The 23,127-nt window shown below is 46.3% G+C and overlaps 1 long non-coding RNA gene across 3 annotated transcripts in view; it reads right to left on the bottom strand.

Moving 5' to 3' along the window:
• The window catches only part of LOC142922483 (uncharacterized), a 43,414-nt gene that overhangs the window by 8,517 nt on the left and 11,770 nt on the right, over positions 1-23,127 (bottom strand). The window contains exons 1-6 of one of the 3 annotated variants that reach the window (XR_012940075.1): positions 14,831-14,930; positions 13,391-13,779; positions 6,491-6,581; positions 3,265-3,387; positions 2,253-2,411; positions 1-91 (exon numbers count right to left, since the gene is read on the bottom strand). This is a non-coding gene — a long non-coding RNA (uncharacterized LOC142922483). Of the gene's footprint in view, positions 92-2,252; positions 2,412-3,264; positions 3,388-6,490; positions 6,582-13,390; positions 13,780-14,830; positions 14,931-23,127 lie in introns of those variants that run through there. The other 2 variants (XR_012940073.1, XR_012940074.1) reach the window with 2 other exon arrangements.

Genomic DNA, 23,127 nt, shown 5'->3' with positions numbered 1-23,127 from the left:
CTGGTATCGACAATCAAGGGTATTTCCCTGTCCCCAGACGACCTGCTTGTCAGTTTTGATGTAGTTTCCTTATTCACCAAGGTTCCTGTACCTGACACCATTGCAATCATTGAAGACTTAGTTCATCAAGGACTAAACACTGAGGTACCCCCCCTGGTGAGACATTGTTTAACCAATACATACTGCACTTGGAATGGAACTTTCTACAAACAGAGGGCACCCCAATGGGCTCCCCCCTTTCTCCAGTTATAGCTAACATTTTCATGGAGAAATTTGAGACTGACGCCATCCAGACTGCCACTCTGCGCCCAACCTTATGGAAGAGGTACGTGGATGACACTTTTGTCATCTGGCCACATGGCCGGCCTGCTCTAGACCAATTCTTCGACCACATCAATTCCATACACCCAGCCATCAGATTTACCATGGAAGTCGAAATAGATGGCAAGATACCTTTTTTGGATGTCCTAATTAAAAAGAGACCTGATGGTTCAATGAGCCACTCTGTCTACAGGAAAGCTACCCATACGGATGCTTATCTGAAACCGGATTCCCACCACCATCCATCACAGAAGAATTCTCTCATCAAGACTCTGTATCATAGAGCCCAATGCATATCCGACCAGGAACACACAAGCAGTGAACTCAAGCACGTACACCAAGCTCTTAGGGCTAATGGTTACTCCGACTATACAATCCGCAAAGCTATCACTCAAACCATGAAGAAGAACCCTCTTGAGGAGCCTTTCAAAACCATCACTTTACCCTACATTGCTGGGATCACAAAAAAGATCTCCAAAATCTTGAATAAACACAAGATCCAGGTCCGTTTCAACACATTACATAAAATCCGTGATCTGGTTCCGTCTGTAAAAGATGTGATTCCGGACATACAATACCCTGGTGTCTACAAACTAAGTTGCCTCTGTGGTAGTAGTTACATTGGAGAAACCAAACGCCATGTCTCGGACCGCATTCGTGAACACAAAGCAGACCTTAAACACGGTAGGACCAACACCTCGGCCGTGGCAGATCATTGTTATAATTCAGTAGGCTCACATGACATTGACTTTTCCAAGACAGAGGTTCTTTGTAAGCCATCTGGCTTCCATGAGAGATTCGTTCATGAGGCTATCCACATATACAAGCACAGAGACAATTTCAACCGAGAAGATGGATTCTATCTTAGCAATCATTGGAAAGATTTGATAAACCATTTCAGGTCTTAATTGATTGTTCACGCTTACAGTGGCTTTCAGACAGCAAACATTATACAAAATTTCGTCTCCCCCCTCCTCTTTTCAGAATATAGATGGACTAGTCCTGGGTAAACTGCCAAATCGCTGCGCGTGGCGCTAACGGTTTTTATAAATAAATAAATGCGCCGTTTAAAAATTTATTTATGCGAACCAACACACCTGAAGACGACCGTTTGAGTTATGGTCCAAACGTCGTGAGAATTTTTTATTGTTTTATATATATATTTTATTATTTTGTTGTTTCTCTTCAACGTGACTTTACCGAAAAAACTAAGAATATGAATTACTGCAGTCACGAAAGCTTTAAAATCAAAATGAACATTTTCACAAATTCAACGTAATGCAGGTAATTGAGTGGCTCGAGGTTAATTTCAATGTCAGAGCACCGAGCCAATGCCATTGAGGTCCTCCGTTCAAAATTCAGTGAGCCATCTATCAACAAACGTTCCTGCGAATTGAGGGCAGGAATGCTGTGCTCTCAACTTGATCACCAATGGCTGCTCAGTAAACATAATGTCAAATGTGTTTTTGTTCACTGAAGCATATCCCAGCTCTGAGGGTTTGAATTCTATTTGACGTGTAATGAATTATCTTCAGCTTGGATTCCTGGTAAAGCAGATCAGTGGCAACTTGTCTCTGAACCAGGGGTTCCTTGTTCGACAAACTGTGTTTCTGGAACATTCAAGCATCCTCAAGTGCCGTGGATAAGTAAGAGTTTTATCGTTCCATTATTGTTTTGTGCACCGTATCAGCTTTAACAGGATTTGCCCAAAAAGCCTTAGCAAGGAAGGATGAGTCTTTGTAAGTTAGCAAATATAGAGGGTGGAGACCTCAGCATGTAGAGATCTCAACCACAACTCTACCTGGTCTCTGTTATTTATTTAATGAGCCAGCCCTTGCCACAGAGGTTATACGAATGAACCTTGCATGCCACAGACAGGGCAGTGAACGGCAGTTGCTGCTATTGTTTTGGTTGTTTGTAGCTTTTTTTACCCAGCGATGGCAAGCTCGTACTCCGAGTGCCTATAGAAGGAGGCTGGGTCAAAGATCACGGGCCCTTCATGAATCTCTGCAGCGTTCCCAGTCCATAGGTCACCGTGGAGCAGTGCCGGAACCACCTCTACATCCCGGAAAAAAATCCCCCAACCGAAGCTGCACACCACGCAAAAAACAACACCACTTTATTCATGATAACGTTGTTTTCGAGTTAGATCGCATAAATTTACATGCGTCGTACACCCACTCCAATTGCCATTAGGCAATTGCCAGAAGTCAGAACGCTTCTGGCAATTGCTTGATGATGCTGGTTGTAATCACCAGCGAAAGGTCGTACTCGTTTGAATATGTTCTGCGTTTCCTCTCTAACACACCAGAGTGCCGAAGCAATAACATAAATGGCACGTTCTGTTCATGTCAGAAACATTACTAATGGGCTGTGTTGGGTGGATGTGGGTGTACGACGCATTTACACTGACACGATCTAAGCCAAAAAAAACTTTATCATGAATAATATTGGTCGCGAAAGCCTGCGTGTGAAACACCACTTTACCTTTAAAGTCACCTCGAAAACCCACTGCGATCAAATGGGTTTCCCATATGGCTGTGCAAATGATGAGCTACACTGCTGCATGTATTAACTCTTTCCTGCTCCGAGATGACTGCAAGTTGCGGGGTGCATCCCGTTCACCGCTGAATCTCGTGTACGCCATCGGAACGTAATAGGAAGTAAATATTAAAAAACTTTATTAGTACCGAGGATCCCACAAGGCCGTGCGGGAAGGTGTGTAGCACAGTTTGGTACCAGCTATAAGAGTGCTGTCCTGTCGCTACGGTGCTCTGTGGCGAGTACAATGTCTTTAAAAACAACGGCGCTATGCCTCTCTAAATAAAATTACCGCTGAACCGCTTGCGCGTCCCGAGATTCGGTGAACGAGACCCATCCTGAAATGAGCAGTCGTCTCGGAACAGGAAAGGGTTAAGGGCGAGAGTGAAACAGCTTACGAACCTGAAGCCGAGACCAGAGCTCGCGGGTTTCCCGTTCACCGTAGTCCTTCTCTATCATGTCCAGCTGAAGCTGCAGTCGCTGCCGTGAGAAGAACGTCACCCAGTCCTCCTGCCACTCATTCAGCTGGTGGCATAAATATAGTTTTATTACGGACATTTAGAAACATAAGCAAATAATACCTACTTTATTTGGCCAATCCTTGACCTAAAACAGGGATATTCACTCATTTTCGGAGGGGGGCCACTTTCGCGAATAAGACATTATCAGTGAAAGAGCCACCTCACATTTAAAACCATTGGGGGGTTTGACAGCATGATGGGGTGTTTTCACTTGTGTGTATTGTCGGGGACTGCACGTCAGGGGTCGCAGTAAAAAGGACACCAGGGACTGCCACTGGCCCGCGGGCCTTGCAATGAAGAACACGGACTTAAGATGTCACCCAGCAACGTTGAAATTTACGTACAAATGGCTGGGTAATTCTTAAGACATAATTCGACACTCATGTTATGTACCGATTATCATGGTGTAGTCTTTGAACATCTCATTTCAGCCACCAATTGATATCCTCATAAAAAATACAACAGCATTGATCCTAACGATAGGTTCTGCACTTAATTCCCACACCTCCGTTTAGCACGGTTGGCTATGTACGGTGGAAAGGAAGTGCAACATACATTCATACAAGTCTGTCAAACCCGGCTGAGTGTAATTGGTAATTAGCGAAAACATAACTGATTATGTGAACACTGGTTATGCAAGATCGATCTCTGAGGGAACTTGAGTGACATCTGGTGATGTCAGTTGTAACTGTGTGCCCTGTTATCAATGGTACAACTGTGTGCAATGGAAGAAAATATATGCATTTTTTTAATCAAATATATTGTTTTATAAATTTGTGTACTTATGCAAGATAAAATGTACGCCAATCTAGTTCTTCTTAAAATGTAACCTTAAACCAATGTTACCATCATCAGTGGTTAATAGACTATTACACAAAGGACTCTCATATTTCTACAATGTAATACTAATTAGACTGACATCTGAACAACAGCTGATTTCACCGCTCCATGATAAAACTAATTTAATCAAGTAAACATTATTGCCGTTCCTATAAAACTTTGGTCACCCAGGCTGTCCTTCAACAAAAGGGTACATTAAATCTATAATATAGTTTTTCTGGGTTAGATCGCATAAAAATAAATGAGCCGTTAAACCCACCACCACCTAACAGCCAATTAGTAAGGTTGTCACGTAAACGGAACATGCCAATCCGCTACTTGTACAGCAAACAGAAGTGTTGGAGAGAAAATCCACAACATTTACAATCTGAGTATGACGTTTCGCCAGTAATTACAACTATCATCATTAGGTGGACAGCCAAATTCGTAGAGAAATCCTCCTGTTTCATTCCTTGGAGGGATAGATGTGATTACGTCACTTGTGAGCCCTTCACGAATTGGAATGTTCTGTTTATGTGACAAACCTTACGAATTGGCTGTGTCGGTGGTGGCGGGTTTAACGACAAATTTATATTTCAACGATCTAACCCAAAAAAAAACGATATTATGGATGATATTGGCCGCGAAAGCCTACGTGTTAAACGGGTATATTAAAATTTAAATGGGCTACAACCAGTTTCATGACTTTAAAGCGGAGATCACATGTGGGATGTAACCACAGCATATAGCCGTATGAATCCCACATACTCTACATCCTCCTGCCCAGGGTCCATACCTGTTGGGAGAAATTCAAGACTGAAATTTTTATCAAAATCTGTAAAGCACATGAGAACCTTAATTTAGCAGTCTCAAACTGACTGGGACCCCTGTCGTGACGGAGCAGCTGAACATTGCACAAAATCATCAACCCATATACAGATATATACCAAGGGTGACCAACTTTCCTGACCCTACCAGCAGCATACCATAATCTTCAGATGGCCGCGGGAGCCACAAGAGATAAAGATTAGCCATACAGAAGTTGACTCGTGTCGACTGGCTGTGGAATTTTGAGTTTAGAAATCTCAGTGCCCTGGGAGTACTCATGGCCTGCCTCCGATACCAGATTGTTCTCACTTCATATAAAGTTAAATTGAAGAGTTACAAATTAGCAGCGCCTCTGCAGAGCCACACTTGAACTGCCCAGGAGCCACATGCAGATGCCGAGCGATGGTCTGGCCAACCATGGTATTTTCTGTACATTATAGACTTGTAAATCTAGCGTATATACAAAATTAGCTGAAAACATTTATTTGAGCATTTACTCTATTGCCCTTTAATGAATGAATAGCAAAACTACATGAACTCTCTCCTAAAGCCTTCTTTTGGCTAGCAGACCTTGACATTTACCTCCTGAACATATTGCGATTATATTCTTGGTTCTTTCGGCAAAGTCACGTAGAAGGGAAATAATACAAATAAAACATAATATAATAAAATTCTCACGACATTTCGGCCACAACGCAAGCAGCCGTCCTCAGGTGAAGAAACAGAGCTGTCGGAAAGACACCGTCTTAATGAACACTGCCCAGTGTTCACTGCCCAGTGTTCATTAAGACGCTGTCTTTCCGACAGCTCTGTTTCTTCATCTGAGGACGTCTGCTTGTGTTGTGGCCGAAACTTCGTGAAAATTTTATTATATAATGTTTTATTTGTATTATTTTATTATTTCCCTTCCACGTGACTTTACCGAAAGAACCAAGAATATGAATTCCTGCAGTCACGAAAGCTTTAAATCGAAAAATATTGCGATTAGCAAAAATATAAAGGGACGCAATGTTGAATTCTCTAAGTCTCCTTTGCAGAAGAGTTTGCCCTGATGGACTTTCATATATTACCCAACATAATTCATATAAAAGTACATTGCACACACATGAACAATACAGTTCCCTTCATCACAAAGATGGCTAAAACAAAGAGATGAATGTGATTAGGTGTGGAAAATCATGACCGCTGGCTCACTGGTTGTGTTCATGTATGAAATAATGACAGCATGTGTGTATCTCATTCACTAGCTCAATCGCTTGATTTTTACGATTAATAAACAGCTGTATGAAATGTGTGTTTGTTTACACACAAATCGCCTGTTAACACATATTCATTAGATCCCATTGGCATGCCTACTCTCAGTGCGAAGGAATGTCAACATAATACATAGTTGACATGATGCTAGGGTTGGATCGGTGGGCCTAGTTTTCCACATGTTTTACAATTTCATGATTCAATACCGATAGTTTTCTCTTCCTTGTGAAGCCTCTCTCCAATCTTCTGTTGTGAAGGTGCATTTCAGCCAGATGCTGCCCCAACAAGCCTGAGCCCCTGTCAGAGTGTACAACACAATAGACCTGTCAAAGAAAACATTAACTTTATCATGTCAACAAACCCCAAGTAATAATTCATATGCAAACTAAACTACATCATATTTGTCCAGGTGGTCTGTGGCCGAGAACCTCGCTTGAAAATACGAATATATCAGTTCACATTCTGGTTTGGGTGACTCAAAACAATATTCTTCTGGGGTTTATACAATGAGTGTTACTTCCTGGGAAGTCAATCCTATGTAGACTATAAATGAAACCATTTTTTATTTTACCAGAGCTATTTTTCAGAACCGACCTGGCCACAAATGATAGCCTAACGAAGTGGCTTATCACAGGGAAATTTATAGCAGCCAAATGCTCAAAATACTCATGTTTCTAAATGTGCAGGGAAAAACTGGAGAAACCGGAGAAAAATCTGCACGACCACGGGGAGAACATGCAAACTTCAAATATACAGCAGGCGTCAAGGTCGGGATCGAACCTACGAAGTCCAATATACCAGGCGAGGCAGTTAACATCTCCTAGCCACCATGGCGCCCCATTCTCTGACTTATCCACCCACCCACCGACTCGTAAAGCCACCCACCCACTCACTCACCGTGCCACGTACTGAATCTCTAAACCAACAACTCAACCACAAACTCACTCACCCTGCCACGTACTGAATCTCTAAACCAACAACTCAACCACCCACCCACTCATCCAACCTCTCACTTACTAAACCAGCCACTCACCAACCCACCGACCCACTCATCCAACCTCTCACTTACTAAACCAGCCACTCACCAACCCACCGACCCACTCATCCACCTATTAACTTAAAATAGTTCAACTACAATTGAATTATTTTTAAAATTCACCAGGTAAGGCCCACTGAGCTATATAGATCCTTGTCGGAAACGACGTGGCAAACAAATGATAGCTCAAAGAAGTGGCTTATCACGTGGACATTTATAGCAGCCAAAGCCTCTAAATGTATATTTCTAAATATGCATGAAAAACTCGGAGGTCCCAGAGAAAAATCCATGCAACCACAGGGAGAACATGCAAACTCCAAATATACAGGCGTCACAATCGGGATCGAACCCACAATGTCTTATACAAATGGCGAGGGAGTTAACATTCCGCTACCCTGGCGCTCCACTCTGACTCAGCCTCCCACCCACCCACTCAAACACCCAGCCAAGCACTCATGAACCCAATCACCGTGGCACCCACTCAATCGCGAAACCCACTCACTCATCAACACACCCAGCCACTCGCTTAACCACTTACCTACGAACCCACCTGCATACCCCCCACTCACTAACTCAACGACCCACTCACTCAACACTCCACTAACCCACCCAATCACCTATTCATGCCCCAAATCACACACTGACCCATTCACCCACTTAATCTATAACTCATGCACTCACCCACCTACCTGCTCACCAGCCACTTATCTACTCACCCACCCACTCATCCTGCCACCTACTCAACCTCTAACCCACCCACGCACCGAACTACCCACCTACCCAATCACCCATCCAATAAACTACAACTAAACTATTTTGTATTTTACCAGGTAAGCCCCACAGAGCTATATAAAACATTTTAGAAGTGATCTGGTTACAACTGATACGTGAACGAAGTGGCTTATCAAGCTGACATTTCTTCTAAACAAATCTTGACTCTAAATGCGGAGGGATAAATCTGGAGGACCCGGAGAAAGATCTACGAGGACACAGGCAAAACATTAAAACTCATAATATACAGGCAGCAGGGTCAGAATCGAATACACGATTTCCTGTATACTCAGTGAGGTAGTTAATATCTCACCATAGTGGCACCCCGCTCTCTGACCCACTCACCCAATTACACACTAACTCACCCACTCAACCTCCCACATTAACTTACCCACCCACCAGTCACTCCCCCATTCACCCAACCACCCCCTCACTCACCCAACCACGCACCAACTCACCTACCCACTAACTCACCCACCCATCTTCTCCCACACTCAGCCAGCCACCCGCTCAATCACGTGCCGACTAACTTACTCACACACTCACCGACCAATACACCCATTCACTTACCCACCCACAATCTCACTAGCCAAGCCAACCACCCAGCCCCTCACTCACCCACTTATTCAATCACTCACTACCCCACACACTCACCCAACCACTTGCTCACTTACCCATACGCTAACCCAACCACTCACTCACCGAATCACCCACCCACTAACTCATCAAAATTAATTCTCAACCACTCACCCAACCACCCACGCAATCTCATACCCACTAACTCACTCACCTACCCATTTATGCACTTACGCACCCACTTACTCACTCACTCACGCACCCACCAACCAACCCACCTACCCATCTCTTCACTCACTCACCCACCCACACAGTCAATCACTCACCTACATACCTACCCACTAATACTCACCCACTCATCCAACAACGAACTCACCAACCCACCCGCCGACTCACTCACTCAGGTACTAACCCACTCAACTTCTAACCCACACACTAACCACCTAACCACCTACCCACACACTCACTCACTCACCCACACACTCACTCACTCATCCACCCACCCAAACATCCACTCACCCACCCACTAATTCACCCACCCACTCACTCCCTCATCCATCCACTCACCTACTCGCCCATCCACTCACTTACTCAATGAGCCACTCACCTTCTCACCCAGTACTTACACATCAACTGACCCTGCCACCCACTCAATTTCTAACCCACCCACTCACCCAACCAGCTGCCCACTCCCTCAGCCACTCACCTACTTACCCACCCCACTTACACATCCACTTACCCTGCAATCCACTCAATTTCTAATCCCCCACTCACCCAACCACCCGCCCACTCATCTACTCACCCATTACCACGGAATTATTCACCCACCCATCAGTCAACCACCCAATAATTCAACCACTCACAAACTAAATCGCCTATTAATTAAACCACCCACTACCTCAACCACCCACTAACTTAACCACAGAGCCACTCACCCACTCAGCAAGCCATCCACTACTATATCTCTAACCCAATATCTCACTCACCCACCGCCCACTCACCTACACACGTATGCACTCACTCACACGCCGCTCACTCACCTACACACTAAATTATGTTTATTTTACCAGGTTAGGCCCAATGAGCTACATAGCTCGTTTTCAAAACAACCTTCACCACAAATAAACCGACCATTAAAATTATAGACTGATCATTTCTTTGTCAGTGGGCAAACGTATAAAATCAGCAGAGGATCAAATACTTTTTTCCCTCACTGTACATTGCGGGGGTCACTAAAATATCTCCAAAATCCTGAATAAACACAAGATCCAGGTCCGATTCAACACAGTACAAAAAATCCGTGATCTGGTTCCATCTGTAAAGGATGTGGTTCCAGACATACAGTACCTGGGCTTTTACAAACTAAAGTGCCTCTGTGGTAGCAGCTACATTGGATAAACCATACGACATATATTGGACCCCATCCGCGAACATAAAGCAGACTTGAAACACGGTAGGACGAACTCCTCTGCCGTGGCAGATCACTGTTATAATTCAGTGGGCTCACATGACATTGACTTCTCCAAGACAGAGGTTCGTTGCAAGCCAACCAGCTACCATGAGAGATTCGTTCATGAGGCCATCCACATATACAAGCACAGAGACAATTTCAACCGAGAAGATGGATTCTGGCTTAGTAACCATTGGAAAGATGTTTTAAACCATTTCGGTTCTTAATTGATTGTATTTTATGGTGATTTTCAGACCGCAGCCCTTTCGCTGGCACTGCCTCTTAATACTTCTCACACCACGGTCAATGGTATGGTTTACAACATGTAGTATAATAATTAATAGTATAACATTGTAATGTTTAACATAACTCATAAGGCAATATATAGCATCGTAATTGCATAATGAATATACATCAGTGTGGTATATAGTTGGGTTCATAGAATAAGACAGTGTAATATCACAAGTCTAATAGTTTATAATCTAAAGTATAGGGTAGTGTAAAGTAACGCATTGTATAATTCAAAAGTGGAATTTGTCTATGATGTGATGTTATACCATGTAGTTTAGATTGGAAGGTATAATATTGTATTATATAGTAGTCCAGTTTACAGCATAGTCATAAGGCAACTCAGGACACAACAGTGCACCTTGGCTGTTGCACTTGCCCCTTTTCTTGTTTCCTCTCTGCCTGTGTTCCCAGCCCCCTCCCTCCTCCTCTCCGGAGGTGATGCAGGTAACATGCAAATTCATATTTTAACTCCGCCCACACAGCTTAATAGACGCGGTCCTTGCATGTCAGCGTTCATTCAAGCTGTCTTCCGGACAGACCTGTCTCTTCACTTGAAGAAGGCCACTTGTGTTGTGGCCAAAACGTCGTGATAATTTTATCGTCTTATTTTATTTTATTATTTTATTCCCATTCTACGTGACTTTACCGAAAGAACCAAGAAGATGAATCCTTGCAGTCATGAAAGCTTTAAACTGAAATTTACTTTTTATTTCACCAGGCAAGACCCATTAAGCTATATAGATCCTTTTCAGAATAGACCTGGCTACAAATGATAGATATACGAGTGGCTTATCACAGATACATTTATTGCAGCCAAATCCTCTAAACGCATGTTGCTTCTAAATGCAGAGGGAAAACCCTGAGGATCTAGAACAAAATCCAGGCGACCACGGGTGAGAACTTGCAAACTCCAAATATACAGGCGACAGGGTCGGGATCGAATCTACCACCTCCTGTATACAAGGCAAAATAGTGAACATCTCACCACCTTGGCGCCTCACTCTCTGACTCAACCATCCACTCACTTACACGCTAACTTACCCACTCAATTTCCCATGTTAAATTTCGAATTAAAGCTTTCGTGACTGCAATGATTCATCTTCTTTGGTTATTTCGGTAAAGTCACGTAGAATGAGAATAAAATAATAAATTGATAAAATAAAATAACATAACACAATAATATTCTCACGACGTTTCGGCCACAACACAAGCGGCCTTCATCAGGTGAAGGGACGAGACTGTCTGGTAGGACAGCGCCTCCAGCGCCTCCAGCGCTGTCCTACCAGACAGTCTCGTCCCTTCACCTGATGAAGGCCGCTTGTGTTGTGGCCGAAACGTCGTGAGAATATTATTGTGTTATGTTATTTTATTTTATCAATTTATTATTTTATTCTCATTCTACGTGACTTTACCGAAAGAACCAAAGAAGATTCCCATGTTAAATTACCCACCCAGCCGTCACTCACCCATTCACTCACTCACCCAACCCGTCACTCACCCCTCCGCTTACCCACCCACTCACTCATTAACTTGCCCACCTATCTTCTCAACCACTCACCCAGCATCCCACTCAATCTCATACCAAACTAATCTACACACACACACCCACACACCCACTCACTAACCCACTCACCCAGCCACCCACTCAATCTCGTATCCACCAATTCAATCACTCACCCCCCATCCAAGCATTCAATCACCCATTCACTCACCATTTAAATCTCCCACTCATCCAATTACCCTCCCACTCATCCAATCACCCACCCACTAACTCAAACATAAACATCTATTCACTCACCCAATCCTCCGCTCACCTACTCAATCACATAACCACCAACTCAATATCTAACTCAAACACTCACCAACGAACTCTCAACCTCCCACACTCATGCACTCACCCACCTAACCAGTAACTCAACCACACAAATCCACTTATTCACCCCTTTGCTCAGCCAATCAATCACACAACCACCCACTCAATCTATAACCCATCCACTCACTCAACGACCCATCTTCTCACCCACTCAGACAACCACCCACTCAACCACACACTAACTGATCAATCCACTCATTCACCCACCCACCAACTCACCCAACCTCTCACCTCCACCCACCCAACCACCCACTCTCACCCTACTACTCAATCACCCACTCAATTTACAAACTCAATCACCGACTCCATCACCCATCCACCCATATTGACCCACCCCCTAACTCACCCGGACACCCACTCAGCCACCCAATAATTCACCCACTCACTCACCCCAATTATCCAACAACCTACCCACTCAACTCCCCCACCCCTTCACTCATTCACACACCCACTTAACTTCCCACGCTCACCCACCCATACAACCATTAAATTACACATCCACTCACCCCCTCAACCTCCCACAATCATCCACTCACCCACCCACTAACTCATCCACACACACACTCACTAAACCACAAACACTCATTCACCTACCCCTCCGTTCAACCATTCAATCACACGATGATTGATTAAATCACTAACCCGCCCACTCGCTCCCCCACTCACTCCCCCACCCACTTACGCACTCCCCAACCCACTCACGCACTCCCCAACCCACTCATCCTCTCACTTACCCACCCATGCACGCACTCACTGACTCACCGAGCCATTTACACAATTAACAATGCACTTACCAAATCACCCACGCATCCACTCACCCACTCAAACTCCCCCACCCACTCACCATCCGTCTCACTCACCCACTCGACCCCCCTCACTCACCCACTCGACCTCCCACACTCACCCACCTACTCACCAACCCACTCTCTCATCCAACCATTCATTCACCCCCTCAACCTCCCACATTCACCCACTCGGCTACCTACCAACTAACTCAACCACATACACCCGCTCACTCAACATTACCCACTCACCCTCTACCCACGCAATCAATCAATGCCTCCTTCACTCACCCAACCTGTCGCTCACCCAACCCCTCAGCCACCTACCTCCGTCTCAAGCCTCGTGCAGTCCAAGCTCCAGGAGGGCCTCCTCGAACCCGCCGAGGTTGGGTCCCGTGTACGTGCCCTCGTGGCCCCGCACGCTCACGCGCACACGGGGTCGCGCGTTTGTTCTCGCCACGCGAACCTCGGCCGTTATCTCCCACCCGAGTCCCCGCCCACTGGGACCCCATTAGGGTCCCCGTCGGGGGGAACAATGAGGTGTCCATCCGCTGTGTCTCCTCCCCTCTCGACCCCGCTAGGACCCCCTGCGCCGCTCACGATATCCCCCCAGGAGGACCCTGTCCCTCCTGTTTCCATCTTGCGGGGTCGCCTCTCCGCACTCCCGCGCTTCAGCAGGCTCAGTGCTTGCACCACCATGCGGTGATCCTCAGAACCTGCGGGGGTGGACGAGGGTGGGGGGGATCATCATCGTCAGCAGCAGATGCAGCATCATTATTATTATAAGCAGCTACAGCAAGTCGCAGCATCATAATCATCATCTGAATTACCACCACCACCACCAGCAGGAGCACTATCATCACCATCTTCAACTTGCCAAGCCATCATCATTACATCATCACCAGATTAATAGTTCTCTACCATCACCATGCGTAGAGACATTATCATTATAATCACTATCTCCTGCATATCCTAATCTCAACATAATTATCGTTAACATTATAATCAAGATCATATCGATCAACGCACCGGTGTAAATTGTTCTAGTTGTATTCAATACAAATCAGTTAATATTTGCATCACTCGAACGTGCCACACCACTGCTCCACTCCCCGCTGCCCTTCTCCATCCTCCCCCTTGCTCCTTGGCCCCTTACCATCTGCCAACTGCCCCCTTGCTGCCCGGGCTCGTGGGTACCCTCTGAGGATTTGTATTCAGCTGTAATATCGAGGCTAGAATACATTTCCGCGTGATAAGCCACTTCGTTGAGTTATCATTTGTGATAGGCAGGTCGCTTCAGAGAAACATCTATATAGCTCAGTGAGCTTTACCGGGTAAAATACAAAATTGTTTAGTTTTTTTGTCTGATGGTAAGGTACCACGCAAACCACCACCATCATGACTGCTGTCAGGCTCCGTAGAGCAGGGTGCGTGTTTGTTGTCATCGTCTACAAGAGCTACACGTGGCAAACCGGGGGTGCTGTCGCATGGCTCGGCGATTGCGCATTTGCAGAATTAATCTGGCAAGGGTCACATGATCAGAAAAGGGGCAGTCCAGCAACATGAACCCTTGCACTGTGCCGCTCCCCACACCTGCAACCAACCAGCGTGGTGAAGTATGGTCAAATACACCGCAACGATCCGCTAGGTTGTGGCGGTCCCCATACAGCAGCGGAATCGTGAAAGGGCCATAGCGTGGTCGCACATCCATCGTCCCACGTGATACCACCTGCGGGGCACGCCTCGCAACGCTCAGGTGAGCGTTACCTGCACTCGCTTCCTGCCGGATAGCTTCAACCACCTGCCAGCCATCGTATCCCGAGGGGAGGTCGGGTCGCTTCATTTGCTCGTCGCTCCACAATTGGAAGTTCCTGGCAAAGGTGCGCGAGGTGGATGAGCTGGAGTCCTGTCTGTGAGCGTGTGGGTTTAGCACGCTGCGCTACAATGAATCCGGCGACCCGAGCTCGATTCCCGCTTACAGCCACCATCACCAGTGCGTCCTGGATCTTGAGAGGTCGGTTCAGCCTTAAATTAGTATCTGGTACGATGTGTACACATCGCAACTCGGGAGAAAAAGGCAGCTGAGGGTGGTCCCAGCCACCCACACAGAACATGTGTGAAACCCAGAGATTATGCATGAAACACGTGCAGATCATTAGAAAAACAGGCAAATATCTTGTGATATCAACTAAGGATCATGCGTAAAACACATACCGATCATACGCAAGAAACACACACTCAGGCAATGTATGAAAACACACTCATATGCTCCTGTAGGATACGTTGGTTCAGCAGATGTACAGGGTGATGGATTACAATGTTAAGTTTTTTTAAAATGGCGATGAAGAATATTGTCCATTCATTTGCAGTCCAGCCGTACACTCATTTATTCACGTGCTATCTTTTCGTCTATGCATCGGTCAATCCGCAAGTCAATTATGCAAGAGGACTCAGTCCCCCCCTGCCCCGCCCCCCTCTGCAAGTAGTAGCAGCTCCCTGCACCACCCAGCTAACCCCACACTGCATGCCGCGTTCTGCGCGATGCCTCAAGTTCAAGGTCGTGTGGGTAACACATTACCGTGGTGATTATTTGAAATGTAACTTTTTATTTTACCAGGTAAGTGAGCCATATAGCTCTTTTTAAGAAGCGATCTGGTCACAAATGTTAGTTTTAACGGAGCGGCTCATCTTGTGGAAATTTATAGCAGTACAATACTCTAAACCAGGGGTCTCAAACTCGCGGCCCGCAGGCCAATTGTGGCCCGCGGAACGATATTTTGTGGCCCACTATTTGGCATCAATTATTTATTTTTTAATTATTATATATTTTTACCATAGCTCAGGCTCGTGACAGCTTCCGGTGTTTGTTGACAAGTTAGCCAACGCGAATTAGCAACGTTAGTCACTTGGTTGAAACGTGATTCCGGAGTGACACCAAGTGGAAGGAAAATATATCCTGTCACTCAGTGCAAGGTACAGAGGACTTAGGAAGTGGGCGGACTCAACAAGTGTAATCAGTGACCTAATAAAGACAACAGAGTGTTGCAATAGGAAAGGGAAAATAATTACATGGATAGCAAATAGCATGAGATGGGTGGCAAGAACAAAAGCCAAATGGTGGTTAGAACCTGAATATTATAAAGAAGTTATAGATTATTATTACAAGAGAAACAAAGAAAAGGAAAAAGGACAGATATGTGCAATCGCAAAAGAAAATAATTTACCAAGAACAATTTAATGAAAAAGAGCAAAAAATTAAAAGATATAAAACATGAGACAATGCACTTGATGTTAAGAATTAAGACAGGTGGAGTAACATGGACACCAGAGTCAGCTCAATGGCATCCAGAGAGATTGGTTAGAGCAGAAGGATATGTAGGATGTGAACAAAAAGAAGAAAATCTAGATCACTTTATTTATGAATGTGAAAGGTATAAACACCTGAGAGAGAACACGATTGATGAATTTAATAATGATAAGAAAAACGAAGTGCTCAAAAAAAGCATGAACAATGATAAAGTTTTCAAATACCTCTCAGAATATATAGAAAGGGCATACTAAATAAGATCCCAAATACTCAGGTATTGGGATAAAAACATGTAAATATATCACCCCCACCTTCCCTGAGCTTTCCAGGATGTTCAAGCGGACCATGTGCCTTTTTGGGAGCACATATCTGTGTGAAAAGCTCTTTTGCACCATGAACTTTAATAAGTCAAAGTACAGGTCCAAACTTACTGATGAGCATTTCAAGCCATACTGAGGGTCTCAATTGCTTCCTCCCTCAAGCCAAATGTGGCTCAGCTGTGTAAGAAGAGGAAGCGCTGCCAGGTCTCTGGAAGCATGGAGTAGGTAAGAGAAGCCTATGTTCTGAAGAACCGTTCATGTTCTGAACTGTTATTAATAAAGATTGAGAAGATTGGATCAGTTGCACTTTTTTTTGGAATACTTGATGCGGCCCAGCCTCACCCAGACTCTACCTCCAGCGGCCCCCAGGTAAGTTGAGTTTGAGACTCCTGCTCTGAACGCATGTTTCTAAATATGGAGGGGAAAACTGGAAGACCTGGAGAACAATCCACGCGACCACGGGAGAGAGAGAGACATGCAAACTCCAAATATACAGGCGTCAGGGTCCGGATCGACCACACGACCTCTTGCATACCAGGTGAAGGAGTTAACATCCCACCACCGCGGCACCCTTATGTACCAGGCTACACAGTCACGGACTCAAATGAAGACACAGTCCCTTCATTTAACAGTCTGTTCGATAAATACGTGCTGTTAGCGAGCACCTATTAAGGCTAGCATGCCACACGAGGGGGTGGGTGGTCAGTTTTAGCCAGGATAGCCCTACTGGCTCTTTTCAGGAGGGTTCTACCACATTTCCCAGCAATGATTACTAGGCACAGTATATTCCAACTGGGTAATTTGCGGGCAATTGTATTTAATTCGGTTAATCTGGTCCATGACGCTGGGATCTTCAACGTCCACTGAAGCAGACGGCACATGGTGTCTTTGCGGTGAACACGCCTGTAGCATTAAACAGGGCGGCCGCTGGATTCAAACCGCGAACATCTACGACAAGCGGTACACGTACAACTGCTACAGACACACGCCGAGTGTGTAATCACTCAATATGTGAGTGATTACACACAACATTGTTGCGTGATTAAACACAACGTTGTTGTGTGTGTAATCACACACAAAAATATTGATGAGACGCAACGACGTTGTGTTGAGTGTAATCACAAACAACAACGTTGTGTTGAGTGTAATCACTCAAAACGACATTGTGTTGAGTGTAATCACTCACAACGACGTTGTGTTGAGTGTAATTACACACAACGACGTTGTGTTGAGTGTAATCACTTACAACAACAACAACGATGTGTTGAGTGTAATCACAGGCAACAATGTTGATGACACACAGCGTCCAACAGAGGGCGTCGTAGTCGTGCCATGGGGAGGCGGCGAGTGATCAACGCCACTGCGGCGCCGCAAAGAGATCAGAGCCGTGATATTTATTTATTTGTACACTGGAGGAGGAATCCGATGAGCTACGAAGTTCTTTATCACAAACGTCCAGCGTCTTGGCCGTCACGATAGAACGAGGCCAATAAACGTGGAGGTATAAATGAGGGTGATGCTAAGTCGGTGTGCCGTGCCCTAAGTGAGGTTGCCATGGGCGTGTGTGTTGGCCGTGTCAGGAGCGGGTGAGGAGGACGAGGCAAGGGGTGAGGAGGACGAGGTGAAGGGTAAGAAAAACGAGGTCAGGAGGTGAGGGGTGAGGAGGACGAGATGAGGTGTGAAGAGGACGAGGAGAGGGGTGAGGAGAACGAGGAGTGAAGAGAACGAGGGGTGAGGAGGACGAGGGTGAGGAGGACGAGGGGTGAGGAGGACGAGGGTGAGGAGGACGAGGGGTGAGGAGGACGAGGGGTGAGGAGCACGAGGGGTGAGGAGGACGAGGGGTGAGGAGGACGAGGGGTGCCGAAGACGAGGGGTGAGGAGGACGAGGGGTGAGGAGGACGAGGGGTGAAGATAACGAGGGGTGAGGAGGACGAGGGGTGAGGAGGACGAGGGGTGAGGAGGACGAGGGGTGAGGAGGACGAGGGGTGAGGAGGACGAGGCGAGGGGTGAGGAGGAGGCGAGGGGTGAAAACGAGGGATGAGGAGGACGAGGCGATGGATGAGGAGGACGAGGTGATGGGTGAGGACGAGGTGAGGAGAGCGAGGGGTTAGAGAAGGACGAGGTGAGGGTGAGGAGGATGAGCTAAGGGGTAAAGATGACGAGGCAAGGGGTAAAGATGACGAGGCAAGGGGTGAGGACGAGGCGAGGACGAGGCGAGGACGAGGTGAGGAGGACGAAGTGAGGGCGAGGTGAGGGGTGAGGAATACGAGCTGAGGGATGAGAAGGACGAGGTGAGGGGTGAGGAGGACGAGGCGACCCGAGCTCGATTCCCGCTTACAGCCACTATCACCACTGCGTCCTGGATCTCGAGAGGTCGGTTCAGCCTTAAATTAGTATCTGGTACGTTGTGTACACATCGCAACTCGGGAGAAAAAGGCAGCTGAGGGTGGTCCCGGCCACCCACACAGAACATGTGTGAAACCCAGAGATTATGCGTGAAACACGTGCAGATCATTAGAAAAACAGGCAAATATCTTGTGTGATATCAAATATGGATCATGCGTAAAACACATACCGATCATACGCAAGAAACACACACTCAGGCAATGTATGAAAACACACTCATATGCTGCTGTAGGATACGTTGGTTCAGCAGATGTACAGGGTGATGGATTACAATGTAAAGTTTTTTTTAAAATGGCGATGAAGAATATTGTCCATTCATTTGCAGTCCAGCCGTACACTCATTCATTCACGTGCTATCTTTTCGTCTATGCATCGGTCAATCCGCAAGTCAATTATGCAAGAGGACTCAGTCCCCCCTTGCCCCACCCCCCTCTGCAAGTAGTAGCAGCTCCCTGCACCACCCAGCTAACCCCACACTGCATGCCGCGTTCTGCGCGATGCCTCAAGTTCAAGGTCGTGTGGGTAACACATTACCGTGGTGATTATTTGAAATGTAACTTTTTATTTTACCAGGTAAGTGAGCCATATAGCTCTTTTTAAGAAGCGATCTGGTCACAAATGTTAGTTTTAACGGAGTGGCTCATCTTGTGGAAATTTATAGCAGTAAAATACTCTAAACCAGGGGTCTCAAACTTGCGGCCCGCAGGCCAATTGTGGCCCGCGGAACGATATTTTGTGGCCCACTATTTGACATCAATTTTAATTATTTAATTATTATATTTTTTTACCATAGCTCAGGCTCGTGACAGCTTCCGGTGTTTGTTGACAAGTTAGCCAACGCGAATTAGCAACGTTAGTCACTTGGTTGAAACGTGATTCCGGAGTGACACCAAGTGGAAGGAAAATATATCCTGTCACTCAGTGCAAGGTACAGAGGACTTAGGAAGTGGGCGGACTCAACAAGTGTAATCAGTGACCTAATAAAGACAACAGAGTGTTGCAATAGGAAAGGGAAAATAATTACATGGATAGCAAATAGCATGAGATGGGTGGCAAGAACAAAAGCCAAATGGTGGTTAGAACCTGAATATTATAAAGAAGTTATAGATTATTATTACAAGAGAAACAAAGAAAAGGAAAAAGGACAGATATGTGCAATCGCAAAAGAAAATAATTTACCAAGAACAATTTAATCAAAAAGAGCAAGAAATTAAAAGATATAAAACATGAGACAATGCACTTGATGTTAAGAATTAAGACAGGTGGAGTAACATGGACACCAGAGTTAGCTCAATGGCATCCAGAGAGATTCATTAGAGCAGAAGGATATGTAGGATGTGAACAAAAAGAAGAAAATCTAGATCACTTTATTTATGAATGTGAAAGGTATAAACACCTGAGAGAGAACACGATTGATGAATTTAATAATGATAAAAAAACGAAGTGCTCAAAAAAAGCATGAACAATGATAAAGTTTTCAAATACCTCTCAGAATATATAGAAAGGGCATACTAAATAAGATCCCAAATACTCAGGTATTGGGATAAAAACATGTAAATATATCACCCCCACCTTCCCTGAGCTTTCCAGGATGTTCAAGCAGACCATGTGCCTTTTTGGGAGCACATATCTGTGTGAAAAGCTCTTTTGCACCATGAACTTTAATAAGTCAAAGTACAGGTCCAAACTTACTGATGAGCATTTCAAGCCATACTGAGGGTCTCAATTGCTTCCTCCCTCAAGCCAAATGTGGCTCAGCTGTGTAAGAAGAGGAAGCACTGCCAGGTCTCTGGAAGCATGGAGTAGGTAAGAGAAGCCTATGTTCTGAAGAACCGTTCATGTTCTGAACTGTTATTAATAAAGATTGAGAAGATTGGATCAGTTGCACTTTTTTTTTGAATACTTGATGCGGCCCAGCCTCACCCAGACTCTACCTCCAGCGGCCCCCAGGTAAGTTGAGTTTGAGACTCCTGCTCTGAACGCATGTTTCTAAATATGGAGGGAAAAACTGGAAGACCTGGAGAACAATCCACGCGACCACGGGAGAGAGAGAGAGACATGCAAACTCCAAATATACAGGCGTCAGGGTCCAGATCGACCACACGACCTCTTGCATACCTTGTGAAGGAGTTAACATCCCACCACCGCGGCACCCTTATGTACCAGGTTACACAGTCACGGACTCAAATGAAGACACAGTCCCTTCATTTAACAGTCTGTTCGATAAATAAGTGCTGTTAGCGAGCACCTATTAAGGCTAGCATGCCACACGAGGGGGTGGGTGGTCAGTTTTAGCCAGGATAGCCCTACTGGCTCTTTTCAGGAGGGTTCTACCACATTTCCCAGCAATGATTACTAGGCACAGTATATTCCAACTGGGTAATTTGCGGGCAATTGTATTTAATTCGGTAAATCTGGTCCATGACGCTGGGATCTTCAACGTCCACTGAAGCAGACGGCACATGGTGTCTTTGCGGTGAACACGCCTGTAGCATTAAACAGGGCGGCCGCTGGATTCAAACCGCGAACATCTACGACAAGCGGTACACGTACAACTGCTACAGACACACGCCGAGTGTGTAATCACTCAATATGTGAGTGATTACACGCAACATTGTTGCGTGATTAAACACAACGTTGTTGTGTGTGTAATTACACACAAAAATATTGATGAGACGCAACGACGTTGTGTTGAGTGTAATCACAAACAACAACGTTGTGTTGAGTGTAATCACTCAAAACGACATTGTGTTGAGTGTAATCACTCACAACGACGTTGTGTTTAGTGTAATCACTAACAACGACGTTGTGTTGAGTGTAATCACAACAACAACGTTGTGTTGAGTGTAATCACTCACAACAACGTTGTGTTGAGTGTAATCACAGGCAACAATGTTGATGACACACAGCGTCCAACAGAGGGCGTCGTAGTCGTGCCATGGGGAGGCGGCGAGTGATGAACGCCACTGCGGCGCCGCAAAGAGATCAGAGCCGTGATATTTATTTGTACACTGGAGGAGGAATCCGATGAGCTACGAAGTTCTTTATCACAAACGTCCAGCGTCTTGGCCGTCACGATAGAACGAGGCCGATAAACGTGGAGGTATAAATGAGGGTGATGCTAAGTCGGTGTGCCGTGCCCTAAGTGAGGTTGCCATGGGCGTGTGTGTTGGCCGTGTCAGGAGCGGGTGAGGAGGACGAGGCAAGGGGTGAGGAGGACGAGGTGAAGGGTAAGAAGAACGAGGTCAGGAGGTGAGGGGTGAGGACGAGATGAGGTGTGAGGAGGACGAGATGAGGTGTGAGGAGGACGAGGAGAGGGGTGAGGAGAACGAGGAGTGAAGAGAACGAGGGGTGAGGAGGACGAGGGGTGAGGAGGACGAGGGGTGAGGAGGACGAGGGGTGAGGAGGACGAGGGGTGCCGAAGACGAGGGGTGAGGAAGACGAGGGGTGAGGAGGACGAGGGGTGAGACGGACGAGGGGTGAGGAGGACGAGCGGTGAGGAGGACGAGGAGTGAGGAGAGTGAGGGGTGAGGAGTAAGAAGAACGAGCTGTGGGGGTGAGGACGAGGTGAGGGGTGAGAACGAGGTGAGGGATGAGGACAAGTGAGGTGGACGAGGTGAGGGGTGAGAATGAGGTGAGGGGTCAAGAGGACGAGGTGAGGGGTCAAGCGGACGAGGTGAGGGGTGAGGAGGATGAGGAGCAGGGTGCGGTGGACGAGCGAGGGGTGAGGAGGACGAGGGGCGAGAAGGACGAGGGGTGAGGAGGACGAGGGGTGAGGAGGACGAGGAATTAGGAGGTGAGGAGCAGGGTGCGGTGGACGAGCGAGGGGTGAGGACGGGGGGGTGAGAAGAACGAGGTGTGGGGGTGAGGACGAGGGGTGAGGAGAGCGAGGGGTGAGGAGAGCGAGGGGTGAGGAGAGCGAGGGGTGAGGAGGACGAGGGGTGAGGAGGACGAGTCGAGGGGTGAGGAGGAAGAGGTGAGGGGTAAGAAGAACGCGGTGTGGGTGAGGACGAGGTGAGGGGTGAGGCCGA

Source organism: Petromyzon marinus, unplaced genomic scaffold (assembly GCF_048934315.1).
Source record: "Petromyzon marinus isolate PM22_M1 ecotype Great Lakes invasive population unplaced genomic scaffold, UKy_Petmar_22M1.pri1.0 PM_Scaffold_1, whole genome shotgun sequence".
NCBI classification, from domain to species: domain Eukaryota; kingdom Metazoa; phylum Chordata; class Hyperoartia; order Petromyzontiformes; family Petromyzontidae; genus Petromyzon; species Petromyzon marinus.
The sequence above is the reverse complement of the archived record's forward strand: the minus strand, read 5'-3'. Positions and strand labels throughout refer to the sequence as shown.